The following is a 23293-nucleotide window of genomic DNA, read 5'->3' as shown; positions in this document are numbered from 1 at the left end:
CCTTGGGCTCCCCTAATATATGAGGTGCCTACGCGTGCGTGCGTCGGCCGATGACAACTTCTACCAACTTCTCCCTCCATTTCTTTTCAGCGTCTGAAGGTGATTGATAGCATCATCAGCCCGAGGAGGATTTATGAGCATTTACAGAAGACTCTGAGGCAAGTTTCATGTGGGACTTGGAGATTATGTGGTCTTGCCATGGAGGTAGGAACCGGTAAAATAAATAGCGCGATTGGAGAAGTTGTCCTGCTTCCAGTACACCTCATTAACTAACTCTTCCTCTGCTCGCCCTTCTGAATGCAAACACAGCCGTCCCCTATCGGCTCCATCTAGTGCCTACAGATTTTATATTTAGACGTACGCAGGCTGCAATTAAGCGAAATAGTTCTCATATGTAAAGTTCATAAACAGAGAGAAGTTCTGGCAGGGTTTGTGAAGCGCTGCCAAGTCCTGTTCCCCTCCCTGATTGCGGGGCCCTACTGATTGGAGGCGGGCGCGGGGAAGCGGAGTGCGGGCCGTGCCGGAGGCACCTCCGACCACCGCAGCCTGCGAACTCTGCCCAACTTTGCCGAGCTGTCCCTTAACGCCTGTCACTTGAGCGTGACTGCCTATAGCCGGGCTGGGACGCGTGGAAGTGCCCAGCAGGGAGGAAAGGGGTTAAAAATTCAGAGCCGATGCTTCAAATCTATATTGCAGATGTCCAATTGGCTCCCATCGCCGCTGGCTGGGCCACATGGCCCACCGGGCCGGGGGTGGCGGGAGCCGCTCCGGCCTCGCCACTCCTCTCCTTTTCGCTTCAAAAGCAGATTGCTTCAAAAAAAAAACGGGGGAGGGGAGGGGGGAAAGGCAGGGGAAAACCAAGCAAAAAGCGAGCGAGCTGCGGTTAACGGAGGTGGGGCTGTCCACGCAGGAGGCCCGGGGCGGCGAAACACCCCCCCGGGGCAGGGGCAGGCGGTGGGACATCGCGGTGGGGCTGCCTTCACCGCCTGTCCGTCCGTCCGTCCGTCCGTCGGTCCGTCCATCCATCCGTCCGTCGGTCCGTCCCCCCGCCGCACCGCGCTCCTTCACGCATCTTGCTATTCAGCCTGTGCCTTGCAGACAAGGTTACCCCAGAGCGGCTCTGTAATCCTTCACTGAAATAGGCTTTATTGATTGCTCTGGTCTATTGTTCCCTTTTCAAGTCCCCCAAGTTCAAGTTCATCCTGGTGTTACATCATGTCTCGTTGCTAGGAGCAACCAGACAGCCCCAGACGTGACTATCATTAGCAAGAGCCGCGCTGCGCCCTCCCACCGCCCGCCAGCCGCTCTGACGTAGCAGCCCCGCTGCAAACACATTGAAGTATTTATTCTGCCTAATTTATGACCTCCACAGCAAGAGAGACCCCCACTCCAAAAACCAACACTGTTGTATATTTAATTAATCTGTCTTTCTCTGGCACTTGGGAAAGTTAGACAAAGGTCTAATTATTGTGCGTCGCTCCCCACACTTTTCTTTTTGGGGTGACTATTTGCATGGGAAAAGAAACGGCGAGGCTGGGCGCGAGTCCCCTCCCTCCAAAACACCTTTTTTTTCTCCCCTGCCCTATTGACATTTCATGAAATACTTTAGCTGCTTAAGGGAATTAGAAAAAAAAAATCTGATGTGAATGTAACTCCTTCTGAGTTGGTATTCAGTAACACAAATCAACTCATGACATGTTTAAATTTAAATGCTAACCACACACTCTGCGAGTTACTTTAAAGGTTAGTTTTTAATCAATAGAAGTTGCTGACTCCGGAGTTTTTAGCGGCGCAGTGCAGCTCTGGGGCCTTTGTCTAGCGCTGGGCTTTCAAACTTTTTTTTTCCTCCCCTTTCCTTGAGATGATTTTAGCAATGATTTGCAGACACAGAGTGCTATTGTGCTCCTGACTAGCAACATGTCAATAAAGGAGTAGAGTTACCATGCACTAGGGTGTCAATATGACTCCTGCAGACACTGCTCAGCCTTAATACCGAGGAAAAAACTTAATTAACCCTTACAGGATCAGCCCGAACCGCACGACTGTTTTCGAAACTTCCCCGGCGGGACTCTGGGTCACCTTTACTGAAAAGCTGCTTTTACGGGACCCACACTCCCAGCACCTCACAAACAGCTGCATCCCGGCAGCCTGTTCTGGCTACCCCACTTCGATGAGATGTTTTATGGACTGAGGCGGTAGAACCAGCAGACAGAGAGTGCATTTACCCACCAGCACCACTCTCAGGATACCGTTTTAATTTAGAGCGTCTTACAGCTGAAACGCACACACAGAATGATCCTCCTTTGCTACTAATCATTTTAATATTAAGATCTCATATCCCTCTCAAGCCTCCTATAGATGTCTAAGTCTTCCCGGATTAGGTCTGAAGAGCACCATTGTCCTTCTGAAGCACCTGTGAAACTTCTTTGCCAGGGGAGAGGAGACGTCTCCTCCGTGCATCAAAAGAAACCATCTAGGCAGCTCATTGTGCATTTGGACCCCGACAGTTTGGATCTGCCAGGGTCTCGGTGCTTTTTTTTTTGCACAGTTAGGGGCTCACGGGGAAAAAAACTGAGCCTGGGTCCCTACGTTTGGATGGCTGAAGTACTTCTTGCCTTCTTTCAGAAGGTGGTGCAGGCTGTGCTCTCACATCTAACCACCTTTTCCTGTTCTGTCCCTTGTTCTGTCTGGCTGCACCCAGATGGAGAAGGGTGTATTGCCTTTCTTAACTTAAAATCTCCATTTACCTCATGGGCACTATCACAGTAGGATGATATTGTCTCCCTGCCTTTTCCTAAAAGGGCCAGTATTTTATTTCCCCTCTATTTACTTTGCAGTACTGTTCTCCCAGCGACTTCAGGGCTAAATGAATGCAGCAGAACTAAAGGTCCTACTCAGTAAAATTACTGCCACGCGGTAGTCGGTGCCACTACGAGTCTGTATTGTCCTGCCCAGCATCTCGTGTCCTTCCCCAGCGCTCAAGGTGAAACATCAGAAAGAATTCTGCAGTCCAGTACGAGATCTTCGCTTCCCTTTCTCCAGTCAAATGAAGAAGTAATCTCATCAGGTTGAAAAGTGCTGACTAAGGATTTAATAAAGTGCCTGCAGATGTGTGTCATCTCTAAGGTATTCAACTCATGTAATGCAAAACAGTTCCACACCGAATGTGCTTATAAAATTCCATTTAACCATTGCAGAGCTCTATTTTACTGTTCTCGGAGGAGTATTATCACACTTCCCACCCACCCACCCCAATTTACAGCACCATGAAAGTTGAAACTCCACGCTGCCAGTATCTGAGAATCCTCACAGTAGTAAGGTTTTATGAACCATAAACAATGTCTACTTGACTGAATCCTAAACAGGAAGTCTGAAATGGCAATTAGGTTTCTTTGATAGCACAAGTCTATTTGTTTCTTCTGCTCTTCTGGAGATAGCAGAGAGACACAAAAATCCTCAAGCCACTTCTGACAATCGGGCCCTTTGTACGGGAAGAACAGCAAGGAAACACTCTGTGATTCAGGATATTTAGATGGAGCAAAGCTGAAAGTGCCTCATTGACTCTGGTAGCAGTTTCTTGCCTGCGTCAGGAGCCCAGAAACAGGCCCATTGTTTATTAAAATCTTCTTAAAGCAGCCTTCCTGCAGGACGGGTTTCACCCCCCGGCTCCCGAGCCTAACTGCGAGCACCGCTCACGTGTTGGAAAACCAGAAAGACAATTAAAGGCAAACTTGGTAAATTGACTTCTACCTGCACATCTCCTGCCCTAACAATGAGACCTTTCAGCTCGCACAAAAAGCGAGGGTTGTAAAGCGGCCCTATCTGTTTTTCAAATTAAGAAGTTAAACAAAAGTCCTCAAGGGCAAAGTTTAACTCTGCGGAAGGAGGTTGTTAATGTGGAATCCAGAACTGGGTGTGACAGTTGGCTCATTTCTCCGGGTGATGTGGGTTATTTAAGGACATTCACACGTTTGAAACTCTGACAAACTCCACACGTAGGAGCTTTTGCTTCACCTAATCCACTTAGGGCTAAGACTGGGTCTGTGCTAGCCATTTTCTTTAGGTTTCAGCCCAGTTTGGCTGCCCAGCGGCGGGATGGGTTGATGCCATCAGGACTTCAAACGCAGCTGCCGCACTGCCATGGCCGTTGCTGCCCCGGGCATGGCTGCGCTTGCAGGAAGCTATCGCTGCACCGGCCCGGGCGGGAAAATCCACCTTTGATAAGAGTCTAAACAAAAAAGCCTTGCAGCTTTAGAGCTCGCCGGCCAAGCGGCTGTTTGAGCGGCAGAGCTGAACCTGAACCACAACCGTTGGGCACCTGAGCGGATTCATCGCGGCGCATCAGTTCAGTCCTATTGCTTGGGGCTGATGTTTCAGTCCCGACAAGAACTTCAAGACAATCAAAAGCATTAACCCTAGGAAAGTGAATTGGGAGGTAACGGGTCCTTCTGTCTGCAAAGATATAATGAGAATAAAGACCTGAGCAGCAAATGGGCCTTTAGTCATCACCTCCTGAGAGCTCTCCAGGAGGCTCTTCCTTGTGGTGGGTCGCTTGAAAGCAAGGGACCAAAAGTAGGGTCTTGATGCAATTTCGAATGGGCTGCCAGGGTCAGTGGAGGCAGTGGCAGCACAGCTTCTGGGGTGAGTGGCTGGAGGGCTCTTGGAGATAAAGCAGCTCCCTTCGGTTTACCTCACATCTGAATTTATCCCACTTTGCTGTTAGTTTCCCCAGAGTTTCTCCAGGCATGAAATGTGATCTTACCCCGCAAACCAAAAGGTGACTATTAGAGACAAGGTCACCTTTGTGCCGATGGAAGTTATTTTCTTGGAGCTGGGATTAATTATTTAGTAATTATATTTTCTAAAATGAAATACCAAAAGGGACATAAGCAGCATGTTGGTCATCCCCGAGGGGACGCAGAACAGTGAGTGAATCTTTTTCTTGTCCAACATCTGCACCCAGGAGAGTCACACTCCCCACTACGAGTGTATTTATGCTGTCTCGAGGAAGATAAAACCCCTCCCGGGAGGGACACAAGTCTCCAGGCGATGTGTACAGTAGCTCTGCATCCAATAGCTTTTGCAAGGATGCCAGTTGTGGCAAACTGCATTAAATTATGTGCAATAATTTTGTAATATGGACTTCTGCCTGCTGACTATTAAAAATGTATAGTAGTCCAAACCACTCCTCTCCCGGGACCAACAAACTCACTTCGGGCAAGATTTCTGCTCGGGTTCAAACCTCAAGTTGGGAACAGCTAATGTTTTGAACTAAATCGCCCCAAACCCTCCCAAACCTATGAAAACACTCTCGTACAGTAACTCCTGCTGTTGTTCCAGACAGCTGAATGTTCCAGCAAAGTGTCCCAGCTGGCCCCAGATGTTTCTTAAGTATAAAGCAATGCTCTGAGCAGTGGACCCCCTGCTGCCCGAACCTGAAGCTCAGCGGATTAAAGATTGACTGTGCTATGACATATTCACATTTAGCCTGAATATAATACAGCAAAGACTTATCAATGGCAAATGTTTGAAATGCAATCCAGCCAGCAGAGTAGGCTGGCACTTTGAATATGATGTATAAATAATGTATGGGAACTTAAGATCTAAATTAGATCTACAGGAAGAAAACTTTCCCTTTTCTCTGACTCTAAAAGGAAAGTTCTCTCACAATGAGGTCATTTTTATGGCCGTCGTCTTGCGGCTTCCAATTTTGCTTTTAGGCAGAGGGTCTTCCTTTTTGCTTTGCGAGTTACAGTTTGCTTCCAGTTTTCCAAAGAGTTAAAGCAGAGAAGTTGGTGTATTTGTTAGCAAACTGACTCTGAAAGCTGCAAACTAACTTCTAAACTTTGCATGGCGTGCTGGAAGCTAACTGCAGTAACGCTAAACCCTAACTCTCGCTGGTTAAAAAAAGATTGGGGGGGGGGGGGGAAGATAGGGGAGTGAAAGAGAGAGAGGAAGAAGAAAGGGAGAAAGAGGGAGAAACAATCCCATTTTGGTTTTTGTTCGAGGACGGCATACTACATAGATCAGAGACTTCTCAAAAAATAAAAACCCCCACTGTACACAAAGCACAGGAAAATGTGAGGAAAAAAGGAAAAACCTAAAAGCAGCTTAGAATGTGTTAACTCTGCCATTCTGTCAGCTTAAAGAGTATTTTATGCTTGATCAACAGCTCTCTTTTATTATGCTTTTCTTTCATTCATTCAAGACATCAAAGACCAGAACCACCAGTGTACCTGATCTACCAGAAGAACTTGTAAGGGTGTTCTAAAGAAACGGGGGTATTGGGAGCCAGACACCCCTGCGGACAAGGCAGTTCAAAGAGAGTATTTCAACAATGATTACATTTTGTAAATCTTTGTACGAGAGACAGCTTATTTCCTGCTTTTTTCATGAAAAATAGATTCTATCCATTAAAGTGAGCCCACAGTATGAAAGTTACTTGAGATCTGAGGTACAGCAAGCGGATTAAGTGGATGGTGAGATGAAATCTTTGAGAGAGGCGATGGCTTTCTCTGATATTTGTCGTTGCCATAAGGTTTTCTGACTGGGATAGAAACTTCTTTTGTTTTTAATCTCTTCCCCCCCCCTCCCCCAATTATTTATTTGTAGGCTTGCTGGTGGCAGCGAAGAGTGTTGTAAAAGCAAACCGAAATGAAATAGAAAGGAAAATTGTAACAAGTAAAGGGAACTAAGAAAACAAATGGCTGCAAAAAGCTTTTGTCACGTTTAAAAGAAAAACTCTCTGTATATATGCGTGTGTGTGTGTGTGTGTGTGTATTTGCCCCCCCTCCAAAGGTTGCAGGCTGGCCATTTAAATCCAGCAGACAACTCTGAAGCGCTTCACGCAGACTCAAGCCAGCTGTTTACTTTTCAAAGCCCATGGTGGTTTCTGCCTTGATAAACTATACAACCTCACACACACACACAGAAGGGATTTTAGCTATGCCAGACCTCATTGCTCTGTCCCAATCTCTTTATGCGCTGTCACAGAATAAAAATGATCCCAACGCAAACCCTGGAAGAATATCTTGCTCCAGAAAGGACATCTTTGTAGATAGTTTCTGAGTTACTGCCAAAAAAGATTTTTGGTGGTTTTTTTTTTCCCCCCATTCATCCTTTCAGAGTTTTGCTATAAACGTAGCCAGAATTGTTCGGGAGTAATCAGAAATGACCAAGATATGACCCACCAGCCAAGTGCAGCTTAGCGGGGGAGGAAGGTGCCCCCACGCCTGCGGCTCGGCCAGCAGCCACTTCTGCCACCACACCTGGGTGACACTCGCTGGCATGGGCACTTCTCCTCCTGCCCTGGTATGCACATTGCCTTTGGCAAGGGAAAAAGGAAATGGCAGTATGGATTTTATCAAAAAAGACAAGTTTAAAACCCGCCTCATGGTTTAGATCTACGGTTGGGATTTAAAAGTAAATATACTGGAAGGAGTTGTTAGATGCTGCACTTTCTGCCTCTCGTTTTACACAGCCTGTGCTTTCCTCTGCTGGAAGCATGGTTACATTTGCTGGAGAGTGCAAGGCTTTGACATTTCCTATGCTGAATCTCACTTCTTTCCTTTTATGAAATAAAGTGTGCATCAGGACTTGACACCGTTTATAACTTCAGGCTGGGCTCTCCCATGGGAACTGGCATGGGACTTTTCAGCAGTTTGCTAGAAAACAGCCATCCTTTTGGGAACAGCCATGAGCCCGCTCCCAAAAACTACAGTGCCTGCATTGTCCTGGGTTTCCCTGTGTCCTGGACATGGCACAAAGCTGGTGGGTGCATGGGGACCCCACAGCCCTGATGCATGAGGACTGCCTAGCCCTGGTGGTGGGTGTATGGGAATCTTCCAGTCCAGCTGGTGGGTGCACAAGGACCCCACAGCTGTGACAATGGGTGCACAAGGACCTCACAGTCCTGACAGTGGAGGTACAGAGACCCCACAGCCCTGAATGTGGGTACTTGAGGAGCCCATGGCCCTGATGGTGGGTGCATGGGGACTCCCTAGCCCTGAATGTGGGTGCGCAGGGAGCCCACAGCCCAGAATATGGGTGCATGGGGACCCCCTAGCCCTGACGGCAGGTGCACAGGGAGCCCAGAGCCCTGAGTGTGGGTGCATGGGGACCCCCTAGTCAGGCGGCGGGTGCACAGGGAGCCCAGAGCCCTGAGTGTGGGTGCATGAGGACCCCCTAGTCAGGCGGCGGGTGCACAGGGAGCCCAGAGCCCTGAGTGTGGGTGCATGAGGAGCCCCTAGTCAGGCGGCGGGTGCACAGGTCGCCCAGAGCCCCGAGTGTGGGTGCATGAGGACCCCCCAGCCCTGGCAGCGGGTGCACAGGGAGCCCAGAGCCCCGAGTGTGGGTGCATGGGGACCCCCCAGCCCTGGCGGCGGGTGCACAGGGAGCCCAGAGCCCCGAGTGTGGGTGCATGAGGACCCCCCAGCCCTGGCGGCGGGTGCACAGGGAGCCCAGAGCCCTGAGTGTGGGTGCATGAGGACCCCCTAGTCAGGCGGCGGGTGCACAGGGAGCCCAGAGCCCTGAGTGTGGGTGCATGAGGACCCCCTAGTCAGGCGGCGGGTGCACAGGGAGCCCAGAGCCCTGAGTGTGGGTGCATGAGGACCCCCTAGTCAGGCGGCGGGTGCACAGGGAGCCCAGAGCCCCGAGTGTGGGTGCATGAGGACCCCCCAGCCCTGGCGGCGGGTGCACAGGGAGCCCAGAGCCCTGAGTGTGGGTGCATGAGGAGCCCCTAGTCAGGCGGCGGGTGCACAGGTCGCCCAGAGCCCCGAGTGTGGGTGCATGAGGACCCCCTAGTCAGGCGGCGGGTGCACAGGGAGCCCAGAGCCCTGAGTGTGGGTGCATGAGGACCCCCCAGCCCTGGCAGCGGGTGCACAGGGAGCCCAGAGCCCTGAGTGTGGGTGCATGAGGAGCCCCTAGTCAGGCGGCGGGTGCACAGGTCGCCCAGAGCCCCGAGTGTGGGTGCATGAGGACCCCCTAGTCAGGCGGCGGGTGCACAGGGAGCCCAGAGCCCTGAGTGTGGGTGCATGAGGACCCCCCAGCCCTGGCAGCGGGTGCACAGGGAGCCCAGAGCCCCGAGTGTGGGTGCATGGGGACCCCCCAGCCCTGGCGGCGGGTGCACAGGGAGCCCAGAGCCCCGAGTGTGGGTGCATGAGGACCCCCCAGCCCTGGCGGCGGGTGCACAGGGAGCCCAGAGCCCTGAGTGTGGGTGCATGGGGACCCCCCAGCCCTGGCGGCGGGTGCACAGGGAGCCCAGAGCCCTGAGTGTGGGTGCATGAGGACCCCCCAGCCCTGGCGGCGGGTGCACAGGGAGCCCAGAGCCCTGAGTGTGGGTGCATGGGGACCCCCCAGCCCTGGCGGCGGGTGCACAGGGAGCCCAGAGCCCTGAGTGTGGGTGCATGAGGACCCCCCAGCCCTGGCGGCGGGTGCACAGGGAGCCCAGAGCCCTGAGTGTGGGTGCATGAGGACCCCCCAGCCCTGGCGGCGGGTGCACAGGGAGCCCAGAGCCCCGAGTGTGGGTGCATGGGGACCCCCCAGCCCTGGCGGCGGGTGCACAGGGAGCCCAGAGCCCTGGCTGCCAGCCGCTGCCGGCCGCGATGTGGCCGTGCGGGCTCCGGCAGCGTGTTGGCAAGTTCAAGTTCAGGTTTAAGCGAAATGAACCGCTCCTCGGGAGCCTGCAGCCAGCCCTCATTTACATGTGATCCCTCTGAACCTCGCCTGCGCCAGCGCGCCCTGTTTCCAGGGCCCGCCGAAGGAATGTTTTACAGTTAGAGCCCGCAGTGCTTTCTCAGGCATTTTAGACCCAGAGGCCCAAGTTTCAAGCTGCAGCATTAAAAGTTTCCACAGAGCTACTGCAGAGAGAGGGAGGAAAAGGGGGGCTGGGGGGCGCTTGGGGGGGGGGGGGGGGGGGGGGGAGGCGGGAAGGAGGGAAATGAGGAGAACAATATCGTCTTAATTGTCTCTCTATAGCTGCACAGTTAAAGTATTACTTTTTAAAGGGACATAATTTATTCTGGAGGCTCGGTGTTATAACAACCAGTGCATACTTTCACCGCGGCGTAACCCGCTCTATTCTTCATTGTGCTCTGGTTTTGTTGCCTCTGCAGAACTCCTCCTTACCCAGTCCCCTGTACTGTACTTACACTTTTAGTCAATTTAAGCCAGCTCCTGCACTCCTCAGGCCAGCAAAACACCCCTAAAACCTCAGCAGTTTTGCCTTGCCCCAGGACTGCAAAAATAATCTCCCTGCGACCACCGTTCTGCCCCCCCCCAGAGGAAAAAAAAAGTTTCTTTAACTTTCCTTGCTTGAAGACAAATCAGGGAAAGTCATCCAAAGAAAACCAACCCCCGGGCTGGGCCTCCCAGGCTGGGTCTGCAGCGAGACAGCCTGGGCGCACACACACACACACACACACACACGCACGTACACTGCCGCTCGGGGGGCTCGCTCCTGGGACTCTCCTTCCCGGTCCCCAGGCTGGCAGGGAGCAGCGCAGCAACTGGAGCTGTGCGAGGGGCCCGCAGGGCTGCGGGGTCCCGGCGGGACGGGCTGCTCGGCCGGCGAGCTGCCGCACAGGCTCTGGCTCTTTGCTTTGCAGTGCGGGGTACGAAAGGAAATTTTCAGCTGCTTTTCCTGACTGCCCCGGGAGTACTTCAGAAGAAGCGAGGGGAGAGAATAACTTGAACTGGAGGGGAAAGTGAATGCTCCCTCCAAAATGCCCCCCGAAGCCTGGTCGGTGCCCACAGTGGGTGTCTGTGCGTGAAGCAGACAAATGAGCAGCCCCGCTGGGAGAGCTAAGGCGGCGTGCACGGCCTGATAAAAACAGGGCAGAAAATAGGGGGCATGAGTTGGCAGAGAGCCGAGAGGGAATGGGGCTGTGGGCAGCAGGAGCAGTGGGGCTGGCAGGGTGCACACCGGGCAGGTGCAGACGGCCAGAGGGATAGCGTGGGAGCTGGGGACTCCAGCAGGAGGAGGCCATCACAACAGAACGGGTTTGGATGTGGGCAGAGGAAAGTTGGGTTTGGAGACCGCAGAAAGGGAAGAGGAATTGGGGGTTTGGCAAGTCCTAGGCGTACTGGGCAAGAAGATCAAAACCAGTCTCCAAATTAACATAGACAGAAATAGGGGCACGAAGGCAGCTCTGGTGTTTTTGCCACATTGACCTCGAAATTGAAGTAGATGCTGAGCTGGAGGAATAATGAATCAGGTCAGCAACGAACCCAAATCTCTCCTTAAAAAAAGAAAGCCAAGAGGCCATTGAGCTGAACAAAAAACCCCTTCTGCACACAAAACCCTTCTGTGTCTGGGTTTCTCCTGATGCTTTGTACCTTGCTAAATGGAACAAACTGCTCTAAGAGAAATGGAAGGCAGTGCACCGTGCCCAGCGCTCAGCCCCCGGAGCGAGCGACTGCAGGCATCAGTGATGGGACCTCTCCCATTACACCGTGGGGAGTCTCCAACCAGGGGCGTGATGGTCAGTGAGTCCCATGCAGGGCCTGTCAGGGTCCTTGGGATTGGCATGACACAGAGCAAGGAAAGGCCACCTCGGGCTTTGGAGATAGCCAGCTTTCCAGAGGAGAAATGGGAAGAGACTTTGCAGCACATGATCTGCCTTTGGATGGGGAAGGATGTATTAGACATGGTTGGCTAAGGGGAGCTGGGTCTTGGCCTAGCTTGGAGTGATTTTCACACATCCTGTGAGATGCCAATGAAAGTCCTGGTGGAGTGTAAAGCCATTAAATGAGAGGAAATTAAACAATTTAGTTACTTCTGCTTCATCATATTTCTGCAGTATGGCAGGCAGAATGAATTACTACTAATGACCGACTTTAGTAATACTAATTAAACTATCTCAATTTAATTAATACTAACAGAGAAAACACAAAATTACTAATGTAAACCTTGAACCGAAAGTCAAAAGGTGCCTCTTTGCTTTTATGACTCACTGAATTTGAGCTTTTGCTCTGAGAACAGACTGGATAGAAGTGGCTCTCTGTACTCAGCAAGCAAACTGCTCCATGGTAGAGAGAATTACAGCTCTCACACACCTACTTCTTCTCTTGTCTTTTTGATGCATTACGACTTTTACTCCTTGTATTCCTGAAAAACCTCCACTACAAGAATCTGAACCCTGCTTTGAGTCATGCAACAGCCAAAGGACCAATAACGCAGCTACCACTGCTGGGACAAATTCTGCCCTTGTTTCTACTGTTAGGAAGACAACGAGGTTATAAAGAGCCCATGGAAAGTCCCTTGCTGGGAATGAAGCAGATGGAATGTAACCTGCCCTATACTATCAGATATAGCCTACAAGACCAGTAAACTGGGGAAAATGCTCAAACTGAACCCATCTCTACACCAAGGAAGATTGCTTTGGAGTCACTGAGAGATAGTATCTGTAGCCACAAATGAAAAGCTCTTGAAATACATGATGGCTGCACTGCAAGCCCTCCCCATGAAGAAACTGTCCATTTTAACCTTTATCTCTTTTGAAACAGACTAGATTTACTCTACTGCACAGAGCTCTAAGCAAAACACCACTATAATTAAACAAAAATGTTGTTGTGTTTCTAAACTCAACTCCTGCCAGGAACAGATTTTCATTGACTTCAACAAACGTCCAGTGGAGTCCAATACCAGGGACTCACAGATGTAATTTTAAGTCAAAAGACTACAAGAAAGTCCTTAAAAAGATTAAGAGCCAAGCAAGGAACTTTATGTGTAAGAGTCGGCAGGCAGGCACTAGTGGTGTTCCTCAGGGATCAGTGCTGGGCCCAGTCCTGGTCAGTATCTTTACTGATGATCTGCACCAGGAGATTGAGTCCAGCATCAGGAAGGTTGCAGATGACATCAAATTAAGAGCAGATGTGGATCTATTGAAGGGTAGGAGAGCCCTGCAGAAGGACCTGGACAGGATGGATGGATGGGCAGCCTGGGATGAGATTGAACAAGGCCAAGTGCAGGATTCTACACTTCGGCCACAACAACCCCAAGCAGCACTACAGGCTGGGGACAGAGTGGCTGAGAGCAGCCAGGCAGAGAGGGACCTGGGGGCGCTGGTAGAGAGTAGCTGAACATAAGGCAGCAGTGTGCCCAGGTGGGCAGCAGAGACAATGGCAACCTGGCCTGGATCAGGAGCAGTGTGGCCAGCAGGACAAGGGAGGCTCTTCTGCCCCTGTGCTCAGCACTGCTCAGGACACACCTTGAGTGCTGTGTCCAGTTCTGGGCTACTCAATCCAAGAGAGATGTTGAGGTGCTGGAAGGTGTCCACAAGAGGGCGACAAAGCTGGTGAGGGGCCTGGAGCAGAGCCCTGTGAGGAGAGGCTGAGGGAGCTGGGGGTGTGCAGCCTGCAGCAGAGGAGGCTCAGGGGTGACCTTATTGCTGGCTGCAACTACCTGCAGGGAGGCTGTAGCCAGGTGGGATTGGGCTCTTCTGCCAGGCAACAAGGCAACAGAAGAAGGAGACACAGCCTCAAGCTGTGCCAGGACAGGTCTAGGCTGGATGTTAGGAGGAAGTTGTTGTCAGAGAGAGTGATTGGCATTGGAATGGGCTGCCCAGGGAGGTGGTGGAGCTGACATCCCTGTAGGTGTTCAGGCAAAGCCTGGATGAGGCACTTAGTGCCATGGTCTGTTTGATTGGCTAGGGCTGGGTGCTAGGTTGGACTGGCTGAGCTCAGAGATGTCTTCTGACCTGGCTGATTTTGTGAGTGTTCCTGCAAAACCTCAAATCTGATTGTTTAGCACAAGCAAGGATGGAAATATCCAATCTCACATAAAAAAATTAATTCCCAATTTCATTCCTTTTTTCTGTTGTTTTAAAAGATGCATTTTTTGTTGTCCTATTCATAAAGATACTGCAGCAAAGCACAAAAGGATGCCTGAAGTTCTCTAGAGCAGCTCCACGCACTGCAGAAATGACAGTGTTCAGCCTCAAAGGTGGTTGCATTTTATTGGTAGTGACTTTGGTTACTCCTAACTCATAATTAAAATTAGGTTCTGTTGGCTTCTGCAATGTATTTAGCTGCATCTCTTCATGTGTAATAACTACTGTTTGCAGAGGTGATGTAAGAGTTGGGTCATGCAAGTGAATATGCCTGCAAATATTATGATTATCGTGGCAGCACTGTTTTCAAAGTTGAATATTAATAACCCAAGGAACTAAAGGCTACCTAGTGAAGCCTACAAGATATGTTCACATTTAGCCTTTGGGATTTTATTAGTTGTTTTTTGTTCACCCTGGTTTTAAATTAAACTTTTCCAGTTCTATCTCTGTTAAAGTAGAATATACCATAAAAACAGACACCTAAACCAAGATGATTTGTTGTTCTAAACTAAAACCAGGTACATTTTGAAAGCTACAGCTCAGCCTGTTGTTAGGAGTCCTTGCTAAGGACAGACACCTTTGTTAAACCTTTCACCAAGTTGCAGTCTTTTTTCTGTTTCTTTTCAAGGCTCAGTCTGTCCATTGTATGCTATTTACATGTCTCTGGGATTATAGAACCACAGAATCAACCAGGTTGGAAGAGACCTCCAAGCTCATCCAGTCCAACCTAGCACCCAGCCCTGGCCAATCAATCAGACCATGGCACTAGGTGCCTCATCCAGGACTTTCCTGAACACCTCCAGGCACAGCGACTCCACCACCTCCCTGGGCAGCCCATTCCAATGCCAATCACTCTCTCCGTGAAGAACTTCTTCTAACATCCAGCCTAGACCTCCCCTGGCACAACTTGAGACTGTGTCCCCTTGTTCTCTTGCTGCTTGCCTGGAAGAAGAGACCAACTCCCACAGCCTCCCTTCAGGTCATAGACAGCAACGGGGTCAGCCCTGAGTCTCCTCCAGGCTAAAGAACCCCAGCTCCCTCAGCCTCTCCTCATAGGGAACACAAAATCTGCTGCAAAATGGAGAGTCCTTCCCTGACCTCTCATCTTTTGGTCCCTTCTTATGAAATTTAGTACCAATTTCAGAGCAAGGTGGTCTGTTTTGTAAGGTGTTCACCTCTGGAGCTTATTTATTCCGTGACCTCTGTGTTAAGGCCATTAAGAAAAGGTGATTCTCAGAACAGAGGTAGCTTAATGTCTATCCACAGAGAAGGATGTAGGGATTGTGGCCTTTAATTTTTGACCTTCATTGCAGATTGTGGTCCTAATCCATTGATTGCAGAATTGTTAAAAAGTATATATGGCAGTTGGCAAAAATCTTAATGTCCCACTAAATGCAAGAGGAATAAATTCAGCTGCTGACCTTTTCCATCCAGGTCACATGTGACACCTACTGGAGTTTGTCAGGCTGGGTGGAATTTATGGAGCTCATCTAGACATCAGCTGCAGAAGCTGAACTTTCATGAAATGTCTTTCAAAGGCACTTCCAAAACCCTTGTAAAAAGTCAGCATGTCTTTTTTTTAAGGGCATATATATGTTCTACTTGCATTTTAAAAGGTCTCATTGTGCCATCTCTGCAAATCTTCAGCACCTGGGAAACCTTGGCTTTTAAATTATTGCTCTTTACAAAACAGAGAAATCAAGCCAGCCATGTAATTATTGTGATTACCAACTTCCAGCAACCCCTTTCCAAGCCTACAGAAGCTGCTGAACCTCTGCACTCTCCTTTCTTAGAATCATAGAATCAACCAAGTTGGAAGAGACCTCCAAGCTCATTCAGTCCAACCTAGCACCCAGCCCTGGCCAATCAACCAGACCATGGCACTAAGTGCCTCAGCCAGGCTTTTCCTGAACACTTCCAGGGATGGCGACTCCACCACCTCCCTGGGCAGCCCATTCCAATGCCAGTCACTCTCTGGCAACAACTTCTCCTAACATCCAGCCCAGACCTTCCCCAGCACAACTTGAGACTGTGTCCCCTTCTTCTGTTGCTGGGTGCCTGGCAGAAGAGACCAACCCCACCAGACTACATCCTCCCTTCAGATAGTTGTAGCCAGCAATAAGGTCAGCCTTGAGCCTGCTTTTCTGCAGGCTGCACACCCCCAGCTCCCTCAGCCTCTCCTCGCAGGGCTGTGCTCCAGGCCCCTCACCAGCATCATCACCCCTCTCTGGATAGGACTCAAGGTGTGGCCTGAGCAGTGCTGAGCACAGGGGCACAAGAACCTCCCTTGTCCTGCTGGCCACACTGCTCCTGATCCAGCCCAGGATGCCATTGGCTCTGCTGCCCACCTGGGCACACTGCTGCCTCATCTTCAGCTACTCCCTACCAGAACCCCCAGGTCCCTTTCTTCCTGGCTGCTCTCAGCCACTCTGTGCCCGGCCTGTAGCGCTGCTTTCTCATGGCCATCTTTCTGCCCCTCTCTGACATCAGCAGCATTGATGGCATGCTGTCAGTCAGGGAAATGTGATGTGATGGTAGCCTAAAGTAGTTGCAAAAGGGGGAAGGAATACAGAGCCTCCTTAGGTGCTGAGCGAGAGCGCGAGATCAATGTTTTCAGTCATCCCTTTGCCGCCATGCAGCACCCTAACTGTCGCAATTAATAATGTAGAAGGAGCTGATTAACTTAAGTAAAGTGCTCTCCAATGTGTAAACACATCAAGATCTATAGGGCCAAAGAGGAAAGAACGAACAAAACGTCATTTTTATATTTTATGTGGACACATTCTTGCTTTCTATTCTGCTCTTGTAACAATTACTGTAGTAGCCACTCTGACAGAGTCAATAAATCGATCTGGGACCTGATGCAGCAGTGAGGCAGACTAATCCAATACAGCATTATCTGCAGTGGAGGCTGGGGGCAGGCGTGGGGTGGTCAGGAAATCAGCCAAGTCAAGTAAAAGCAGCGAGAGGCACATAACTAGAATCTTGCCTTCTGCGTGTTTGATTTGTGTGTGTACGTATGCAGGCTGTGTCTGAACAAATGTGCAGCTCTGCAGGAGGAAGGGGCACTGCCCATGCTGCACCTCCAGTGTCCAAAGATCACAGAATGCTTTGGCTTGTCCAGGACCTAAAAGATCACCTAGTTCAAACCCCCACTGCCACGGGTTGTCATAGAATGGTTTGGCTTGTCCAGGACCTAAAAGATCACCTAGTTCCAACCCCCACTGTCATGGGTTGTCATAGAATGGTTTGGCTTGTCCAGGACCTAAAAGATCACCTAGTTCCAACCCCGTTGTCATGGGTTGTCATGGAATGGTTTGGCTTGTCCAGGACCTAAAAGATCACCTAGTTCCAACCCCCACTGTCATGGGTTGTCATAGAATGGGTTTGGTTGTCCAGGACCTAAAAGATCACCTAGTTCCAACCCCCACTGTCATGGGTTGTCATAGAATGGTTTGGCTTGTCCAGGACCTAAAAGATCACCTAGTTCCAACCCCCACTGTCATGGGTTGTCATAGAATGGGTTTGGTTGTCCAGGACCTAAAAGATCACCTAGTTCCAACCCCCACTGTCATGGGTTGTCATAGAATGGGTTTGGCTTGTCCAGGACCTAAAAGATCACCTAGTTCCAACCCCCACTGTCATGGGTTGTCATAGAATGGTTTGGCTTGTCCAGGACCTAAAAGATCACCTAGTTCCAACCCCCACTGTCATGGGTTGTCATAGAATGGGTTTGGTTGTCCAGGACCTAAAAGATCACCTAGTTCCAACCTCCACTGTCATGGGCAGTGACACCTTTCACTAGACCATGTTGCTCAAAGTCCCACACAACCTGGCCTTGAATGTTGCCAGGGATGAGGCATTCACAGCCTCTCTGGGCAACCTGTGCCAGTGCCTCATCACTCTCACTTTGAAGAACTTCTTCCTTACATCGAACCTAAATCTCCTCTCTTTCAGTTTAAAGCCATTAGTCCTTGTCCTCTCACTACCTGCCCTTGTGGAAAAGCCCCTCTCCAGCTTTTGCACTTCAAATACTCCAGTCACAGGACTCTCTGGTACCACCAGAATCAGCACCCACACAGATTTAAGCGTATTGGCAGCATGAGTGAAGGATTTAAAGATCTGATGACTCTGCCACCGCTCCCAAGTTACAGTATCACAGTATCACAGTATCACCAAGGTTGCTACCCATCCCCTTCTCAACTGCAAATGTCCACTGAAAAACAAACTTAGGAGTGGCCTTCTATCTACTCTGTACCTGAGAACACAGGAGCTGACATTTTTTGTCAGCTTAAGTGGCCACTTGCATCTGGTATTACGTCTCTGAAGGCAGTTGTACTCTTCTTGGAAGGAAGATGCAAGAATCTCTACGGAGAAGATGGACCAAAATGATTTGGCCTGAGGGGAAGCTTCTTCCCAGCCCCATGCAGTAAGTGGAGGGCCTTGCAAATCCATCTTAGCAGGGAATATGAGATCGAAAAAAAATAGAAATGAAAGAAAGTTTCCTGCTGAATGGAAAAAAGAGAGCTGCTTTTTGGCAGAAGTTCTTCAAGAAGGAGAACATAGGCCATTGTTATTATGAAGACTTTTCAATGAAAACACAGAAAATCATTGCCTTTTAGAGTAATTGTTTAGCTAAAGAAAGGTTACACAGCTTGTAGAGAATTTAGTAAGAAATTAAATCTCTCCAGCTCATTCATCATATTTCTGCATTTGCCAACTCTTCCCACCAGGCCCACATTTAGTTCTCCTCTCTCTTCTCCCCTACTGTGGAGCATAAGTAATGGCCATAAAACCCGCAGAAAGGGTGCCTTACGCACAGGCTTCCTGTTTATTGTGAGGAGGGGAGGGAAAAAGAAAAAGCAAGCAATAAGTTTAATTGCTTAGTTTGGGAAATTTGTCTGTGTCCATTGTAAATAGCTGTGTGCTCTATCTGGTGCAAATAAGATGCTTAGTGTTTGCTTCCAAAAAAGCAGGCTGAGCTGCTCACCGGAGCCTGCAAGGAGGAGGAATAAAAAGCAGAGGAAAAAGGATCCTCCCCGCTGAGGACTAACCCAGGCACTTCTCGACTGATTTGGCTCCAGCCCACTTTGAAGATAAGGCCACACAGTGGTACTGGGAAGTTCTCTCTGAATCTTTACCTTTATAGTGCAGTGTGTGCTTTCTTCTTGAGGTGCACTGTTCTCTGCTGCTTTGTAAGAACTGATCTGAGGGGGAAACTTCATACCGCCCCTCTGCACGAAAGCTCAATTAAAGGGGCTTTGTGTGCTGAGCTGAGCAGGCAGAGAAGGGGATGGGAGTTGAGGAGTGACCCTGACTTTGGGGCACCTTTGTATCTCCTGTCTGTGGAGCACACTCTGGACTGTCATTAGCAACTGTGATCAGAGCAGCACGTTCACACTTAGGCTGCACCGGGGACACGTGGCTCCGGAGCTATTATGTGATTAGGGGCACATCAAGAGCACCGCAGCTGCATGTGGGCTCTTTGCTCCCATCATGGTGGAACCATCTCAATTTTAGCTCAGCAAAGGATTCAGCCAACATTTCCTTGACTGATTTTGACAAAAGGGAAGAGTGACTTTAGTATGGGAAAATACAAAGCAAAGGTAGGATCTGAAATCCTCTTTCAGCTTCTCAGGTTCTGAGACCTGCTGATGGCTTGACAGAGATTGACACTACATTTTCTATACAGACTCTCTAGACTCACGTGACGTTTTTAGGGCCATCTCCAGGCCACACACAAGGGTGGAAGGCTGAAGACAGCCCCAACATTCAGGCCACGTATCAGTAGCTTGGTGCCACTGATTCTGCAGCAAAACACTTTTTGCTCAAGGATCAAAACTTCCAGTTGCCATAATAGGGCTGAAGCCCACAACAGTCCCTTCTTCTTCACTGCCCTTCAGCCCAGGCAATTACTATAAATTAAGGGTCAGGTAAACAACTTTCTCTTTTCCTGAGCTCAGCTGTTCATTATAATGATTCTGATTTCCATCGCTGTTTTGGGTCTGTCATTTGCTATGTCTATTGCAAACCTCTAGTAGGAAAGAGACCCATGAGGGAACAGGGTCCATGTATGCCAGGGAGCAATGTAAAAGTCAGATGGGACTTTACGTACTGTGTAACTCTGCTCTGGGTGTTGGAGGAGAGCAGCCCTCACTTCCCATCGTCAGATCTCTGCTAAGCTTGGAAGGAGAGAGATCCCTCTAACTTCAGCAGCTCTAGAAAGCAGCAGTCCCACATCTGTGATTTTGTATCTACTCTGGAAATATCTATTCTTTACCCAGGACAGACATCATTCCGGTGTGGAAATGATGTTCTGAACCTACTACTACATTTGCTGCCACAGGCCAAGGAAAGGAAAGGGACAGTCAAGTCTGCTTAAAAGTGCTTTGCAGTTAAGGTTCTTCCAAAGCCAGGTGTGCTGGCTGAGGGACATTATGGAATATGTAATTCTCAGGAGGCTTAACTGGTTTGAACAAATGCTTCCAAGTTAGTGTTACCTTCACTCATGCTTTGCCTCAGGCTAAGTATTCTTATCCTGGGGAGGAACAGTCATCTAAGCAACACATAGTGCTGGCCTGGTTTATAGTTCTGCTCAGAACTCCAAAATAAAAGGCCTGATCTTGTTCCTGCAGTCTCTCATGTTCCTCTGCACGTCCACTGCAACGTAAGAGGAGCCACAGGCACCCCATGCGCTTCTGAATAGGAACTGCCACACAAAGTGAAGTGGTGGATTAGCTGTTGGCACACTTTGCAGCAGTGCCACCAGATCTTGACCTTGCCCTTCCTCCCTGAGAGCCAGGCCTGTGTGGTCAGAGCCATTCCTGGGAGCTGGGAAAGTGGAGAGAATGAGCAGGGTGCAGAGACAGAGATAGACAGGCAGGCTGTGGTACTCATTAACGAAGCACATCAGCATGGGTGGTGGGGGAGCCCGGCAGTGCTGCGTCCCCTCCTGACGGTGCAAAGGGCAAGGCACTGTGGCAGGAGTTCAGTGAGAAGCAAAGATGGAAAATCCCTGTGAAGCAGGGCACATGTTTCATGTGTCAGAAGCAAAATGTGTGCACTGGTTTCTTTCTTCCATAGGGTGGCAATGGAACCTGGGCACAAAACAGCTACACGGTGTCAGCTGCGGGAGCGGTAGCTCTGGAGAAGCTGCATTAGCTTCTGTGCAAGGTGCTGACTTTGATCTATGAGTCCTGTGTGCTCTGGGGCCGTGCTACCTTCGAGGCTGCTTCCTTGCCTCCCCCCCTGCCTGTGCCACCTCCAGCCGTGGTGAGGGGCATCAACTGCACCACACTCCTCTGAAATAAGCGCCTAGGCAGCAGTAACTGGCTGTTATCACAGAAGGACCATCTACTCTGGAATTTGCCTCCCTCCTTAGTCTGACAGAGCTCACATCTGCTAACCTACAGGACACAGCATCAAGCTCATTTTTTTCTCGTGCCCTTTGTTTTAAAATGCTGCCAGTGAAAAATCGCAGGCTGCAGTTTGCTCTCTAAAAGGACTGTGGACAAGTAAAAACAGTCTCTCCAAAGGCAAACAATTGTACAATTAGATTCGTCTATGCACCTGAGGCAAAGGGTGGGTTTTTGGAGATAAATGCAAGCCTGAAAGAAGCAGCTCTGAAGACACCACTGCCCAATTCAGGGAAGAAGAATCTAAAGAAGTTAGCAATTTCCTTACGCTGTAAACATTTTGCTGAACTGGACCATTTCCCCCTCCTGACTTCCTCTGGATGGGTTTCACAATGTGTATTTTGGTACAGTGCTCTCTAGAAGGCTGGTGGCAAGAGCATGGCTGTGCTTCTGACCTTGCTGGTTTTCATACTTGTTTTTCTGCCTAGATAAGCTTCTTAGACTTTGGGGGTTTGTCTTATACTCTGTTGTGGTGTGCTAGGTACGTTTGAGCCTTTTGTTTCAATTACATCAGTTATATGCTGGGGGGTAGGGATGCCATCCAGAGGCACCTGGACCGGCTGGAGAGGTGGGCCCAGGGCAACCTCATGACATTCAACAAGGCCAAGTGTAAGGTCCTGCACCTGGGTCAGCACAATCCCAAGCACAGATCTGGGCTGGGTGGGAAATGGCTGAGAGCAGCCCTGAGGAAAAGGCCCTGGGGGTCTGGGCTGATGAAAAGCTCAACAGGAGCCTGCAGTGTGAGTGCAGCCCAGACAGCAACCCTGTGCTGGGAAGTATCAAGAGCAGTGTGGCCAGCAAGGCAAGGGAGGGGATTTTGCTTTGCTTTGCTCTCCTGAGACCCCCACCTGAAGTCCTGTGTGTAGTTCTGGAGCCCCCAGCACAAGAAGGACATGGAACTGTTGGAGCCAGTCCCAAGGAGGGCCACAAAGATGCTCAGAGGGCTGCAGCAGCTCTGCTGTGAGGACAGGCTAAAAGAGCTGGGGCTCTTCAGCCTGGAGAAGAGAAGGCTTCAAGGAGACCTTAGAGTGGCCTCCCAGTATCTGAAGGGGACCTACAGGAAGGCTGGGGAGGGACTATTGACAAGGTCTTGTAATGACAGGACAAGAGGTAATGGGTTTAAACTGGCAGAGCAGCAGAGGAGATTTAAGTTGGATATTAGGAAGAAGTTCTTTACAGTGAGGGTGGTGAGACACTGGAACAGGTTACTCAGGGAGGCTGTGGCTGCTCCCTCCCTGAAGGTGTTCAAGGCCAGGTTGGATGAGGCCTTGAGTGACCTGTTCTAGTGGGAGGTGTCCCAGGCTATGGTGGGGAGTTGGACCTGGATGAGCTTTGAGGCCCCTTCCATTCTATGATTGTATGAATTATTTTGTCTTATAAGAGATGAGCTCCACCCTGAGCACTGGTGTAGCAGAGTGGCTCCAGAGCATCACCGGGGAGAGTCTGACAAGGCAAGACCTTGGTTTACTATCCATGATATGATTGCAGCTTTGCAGTCACGTAGTGGCAGAAGCAGGAAGTGCTTCTACTTCTAGAAAACAGTTTCATTGTTTTCTAGAGGAAGGTAAGGGAAATAAAAGATCTGATATTGTGCTCAACTAAGTTTTAGAAAGTATCTGGCCTGGACCTAATACAAAGCATGTTTAGATTAAAGAGTTTTTCAGTAACAGCTGGACAAGAGGGTGCATGATAGACTTTCTCTCTCCCAAGCAGAGAAGAAAACCATACAGTTTCTCAGAGGTTGTAAAGCAGCTGATCCTCTACCTGGGTGCTTGCAGCAGGAGGCAGGTTTTGCTCCGTGCATCCTCGTAACCTCCCAGTAACCTTCCAGCACAGGGCTGCCGGCAGGTAGCGGGGATTAGCTGGAGCGGGCACGTGTTGCTTAGCAGCTGTTTTTAGCATCCAAAGTACAGTTTCCAGGAAGATGTAGGGTAAGTAGGTGGCAAGCAGGACGCAGCCTAGTAAACAAGGTTTAGTGTGAAGTGGAGCTGTAGCACTGTGCGCACAGCACGCTGAGCCCTAAAGGAATTCTGCTCTGCAGAGCAAAGT

At 49.9% G+C, this 23293-nt stretch overlaps 2 protein-coding genes across 9 annotated transcripts in view; one reads left to right on the top strand and one right to left on the bottom strand.

Annotated features, from left to right (window-relative positions):
* The window catches only part of TM2D1 (TM2 domain containing 1), a 63861-nt gene extending 57107 nt beyond the window's left edge, over window positions 1–6754 (top strand). For all 5 annotated transcript variants that reach the window (XM_064147031.1, XM_064147027.1, XM_064147028.1 and 2 more), the window contains 2 exons: window positions 91–158; window positions 2838–6754. The gene's annotated coding sequence lies outside the window, so the exon portion shown is untranslated. The remainder of the gene's footprint in view (window positions 1–90; window positions 159–2837) is intronic.
* The window catches only part of NFIA (nuclear factor I A), a 422658-nt gene that overhangs the window by 10077 nt on the left and 389288 nt on the right, over window positions 1–23293 (bottom strand). The window lies entirely within an intron of this gene.

The sequence above is a fragment of the Pogoniulus pusillus genome, chromosome 8 (assembly GCF_015220805.1).
Source record: "Pogoniulus pusillus isolate bPogPus1 chromosome 8, bPogPus1.pri, whole genome shotgun sequence".
In the NCBI taxonomy this organism is placed as follows: Eukaryota; Metazoa; Chordata; class Aves; order Piciformes; family Lybiidae; genus Pogoniulus; species Pogoniulus pusillus.
Note: the sequence above shows the minus strand (reverse complement) of the source record. Positions and strands in the feature narration are given on the sequence as shown.